Here is a 4,357-nt window from a genome sequence, read left to right as displayed (position 1 = left end):
GTGTGTTTGTTTGATCTTGCTTTCTTGTTGTTTGGGTTATATGTATTTTCATCTGGTAGTGTTTGGGTCATACTTACCTGCGGAACCTTTCTTGGTTCCGTAGCTTTTGGTGCAGAGTTCGAGGAAGAGGAGGAGGAGGCTGAGCCCGAGGATGCGGCTCCGCCGGGTTGCTGATGCGGTACTTTATCTGTATTGGTGTTTTTGTAATATTTTATTTAAGTATGTTTTAAACAGTTTGTATTACATTAAGAAAAAAAAAATTTCTGGTACTTAATTATTGACTTGCTTTCCGCTGCGTTTGTCTTGTGCACTTTGTCGCTCTTGCACACACTTGGCACACGTCGTTAGGATGGTGGTCCGGGTTGTCACCATCCGGACGTCTCGATTTCCCCGTGTTTGGGCGTGGGGATTTGGGGGCGTCACATCAACTATGGATTGTAAGTTGAGTAGTTATCTACGATTTTTTTACTTTTTTCTGTTTTGCTACAGATATTTTGGTACTCTCATCTAATTCAATTGTTTGGTTTCATACTAACCATATTTTAAAATGAATGAAACGAATGTCGTTTACAACAGAAAGACGATTGCAGTGGAATGAATGACTCATCCAAGGTTAGTAAATTAATCACTCTCTTAAACTTTTGTATTCCATAAACGATACACACACAAATACATAAACACATACATACACATATAGACATAGAAACACGCGCGCACACACACATACACATACATACATACATACAACATACATCCATACATCTGTGCATACATACATCCATACATATATGCATACACACACATACACAGATGAACACATACATACATACATACACGCACAAACATACACAGACTCTTCCATACACATACACACACAAACACAAACATACATAAATACATGTGCATATACGCATACGGATGCGTGATAGAGTTTGAAGAAGAGGAAATTGGAGTAAAGGTAATGATCTTAAAAATATTTGAGTTATTGTTATATTTTTTTGGTGCACTTTTTATGGAAAAGATTACTTGGTTTTTTTTTTTTTTTTTTTTTTTGAGTTTCAGACAAATAGTCGAGGCTTTTTTGGTTTCTTTGTCTTCTTCAATTGGTTCTTTTGCCGTCTCATGTTATCATCTCTTGTGCACTATTACTATTTCAGGTATATCTTCCGTCCCAAACAAATTTACCTTAGTAGTTTAATATAGTTCATTCCAAATTTTTTTACCATAGTTAACAATTTTAATCCTTTAAATTTTTTATAATAAATCAAATGATTAAAACTTTATTGAGATTTATATTATCAATTAATCTGAAACATTAAATTTAATTGTTTCACATACAAAAGAATCACTTTTTTATATTGTATATTCTATTAGAATTAGTAGATATTATCTTATTACCAAGTATTTAATATTAATAGATTTTTTTTTTCATGGCGTCGAGGCAATTTAATTGCAAATGCTTTGGATAGCAGAACGAAATACGGTATCTATATGTATTTTAATCAACTCAACTATGCATTGTAAGGTGAGTAGTTATTTACGATTTTTTTACTTCTTTCTGCATTGCTACATATATTTTGGTACTCTCATCTAATTCAATTCTTAGGTTTCATAATAACGATATGTTAAAATGAATGAAACGAATGTCGTTTACAACAGAAAGACGATTGCAGCGGAATGAATGACTCATCCAAGGTTAGTAAATTAATCACTCTCTTAAACTTTTGTATTCCATAAACGATACACACACAAATACATAAACACATACATACACATATAGACATACAAACACGCGCGCACACACACATACACATACATACATACATACAACATACATCCATACATCTGTGCATACATACATCCATACATATATGCATACACACACATACACAGATGAACACATACATACATACATACACGCACAAACATACACAGACTCTTGCACACACATACACACACAAACACAAACATACATACATAAATACATGTGCATATACACACATACACATATACATATGGATGCGTGATAGAGTTTGAAGAAGAGGAAATTGGAGTAAAGGTAATGATCTTAGAAATATTTGAGTTATTGTTATATTTTTTTGGTTCACTTTTTATGGAAAAGATGACTTGATTTTTTTTGTTTTTTTTTTTTGAGATTCAGACAAATAGTCGAGGCTTTTTTGGTTTCTTTGTCTTCTTCAATTGGTTCTTTTGCCGTCTCATGTTATCATCTCTTGTGCACTATTACTATTTCAGGTATATCCTCCGTCCCAGACAAATTTACCTTAGTAGTTTAATCTAGTTCATTTCAAATTTTTTTACTATAGTTAACTATTTTAATCGTTTAAGTTTTTTATAATAATCCAAATGATTAAAACTTTATTGAGATTTACATTATCAATTAATCTAAAACATTAAATTTAATTGTTTCACTTACAAAAGAAGCACTTTTTTATATTGTATATTATATTAGAATTAGTAGATATTATCTTATTACCAAGTATTTAATATTAATAAATGTTATTTTTTCAAGGCGTCGAGGCAATTTAATCGCAAATGCTTTGGATAGCAGAATGAAAGACGGTATCTATTTGTATTTTAATCAACTCAACTACGCATTCTAAGTTGAGTAGTTATCTACGATTTTTTTACTTTTTTCTGTTTTGCTACACATATTTTGGTACTCTCATCTTATTCAATTCTTTGGTTTCATACTAACGATATTTTAAAATGAATAAAACGAATGTCGTTTACAACAGAAAGAGGATTGCAGCGGAATGAATGACTCATCCAAGGTTAGTAAATTAATCACTCTCTTAAACTTTTGTATTCCATAAACGATACACACACAAATACATAAACACATACATACACATATAGACATACAAACACGCGCGCACACACACATACACATACATACATACATACAACATACATCCATACATCTGTGCATACATACATCCATACATATATGCATACACACACATACACAGATGAACACATACATACATACATACACGCACAAACATACACAGACTCTTGCACACACATACACACACAAACACAAACATACATACATAAATACATGTGCATATACACACATACACATATACATATGGATGCGTGATAGAGTTTGAAGAAGAGGAAATTGGAGTAAAGGTAATGATCTTAGAAATATTTGAGTTATTGTTATATTTTTTTGGTTCACTTTTTATGGAAAAGATGACTTGATTTTTTTTGTTTTTTTTTTTTGAGATTCAGACAAATAGTCGAGGCTTTTTTGGTTTCTTTGTCTTCTTCAATTGGTTCTTTTGCCGTCTCATGTTATCATCTCTTGTGCACTATTACTATTTCAGGTATATCCTCCGTCCCAGACAAATTTACCTTAGTAGTTTAATCTAGTTCATTTCAAATTTTTTTACTATAGTTAACTATTTTAATCGTTTAAGTTTTTTATAATAATTCAAATGATTAAAACTTTATTGAGATTTACATTATCAATTAATCTAAAACATTAAATTTAATTGTTTCACTTACAAAAGAAGCACTTTTTTATATTGTATATTATATTAGAATTAGTAGATATTATCTTATTACCAAGTATTTAATATTAATAAATGTTATTTTTTCAAGGCGTCGAGGCAATTTAATCGCAAATGCTTTGGATAGCAGAATGAAAGACGGTATCTATTTGTATTTTAATCAACTCAACTACGCATTCTAAGTTGAGTAGTTATCTACGATTTTTTTACTTTTTTCTGTTTTGCTACACATATTTTGGTACTCTCATCTTATTCAATTCTTAGGTTTCATACTAACGATATTTTAAAATGAATAAAACGAATGTCGTTTACAACAGAAAGAGGATTGCAGCGGAATGAATGACTCATCCAAGGTTAGTAAATTAATCACTCTCTTAAACTTTTGTATTCCATAAACGATACACACACAAATACATAAACACATACATACACATATAGACATACAAACACGCGCGCACACACACATACACATACATACATACATACAACATACATCCATACATCTGTGCATACATACATACATGCACGCACAAACATACACAGACTCTTGCATACACATACACACACAAACACAAACATACATACATAAATACATGTGCATATACACACATACACATATACATATGGATGCGTGATAGAGTTTGATGAAGAGGAAATTGGAGTAAAGGTAATGATCTTAAAAATATTTGAGTTATTGTTATATTTTTTTGGTTCACTTTTTATGGAAAAGATGACTTGATTTTTTTTTTTTGTTTTTTTTTGAGTTTCAGATAAATAGTCGAGGCTTTTTTGGTTTCTTTGTCTTCTTCAATTGG

The sequence above is a fragment of the Carya illinoinensis genome, chromosome 5 (genome assembly GCF_018687715.1).
Source record: "Carya illinoinensis cultivar Pawnee chromosome 5, C.illinoinensisPawnee_v1, whole genome shotgun sequence".
Taxonomy (NCBI): Eukaryota; Viridiplantae; Streptophyta; class Magnoliopsida; order Fagales; family Juglandaceae; genus Carya; species Carya illinoinensis.
This window is presented reverse-complemented; position numbering follows the sequence as displayed.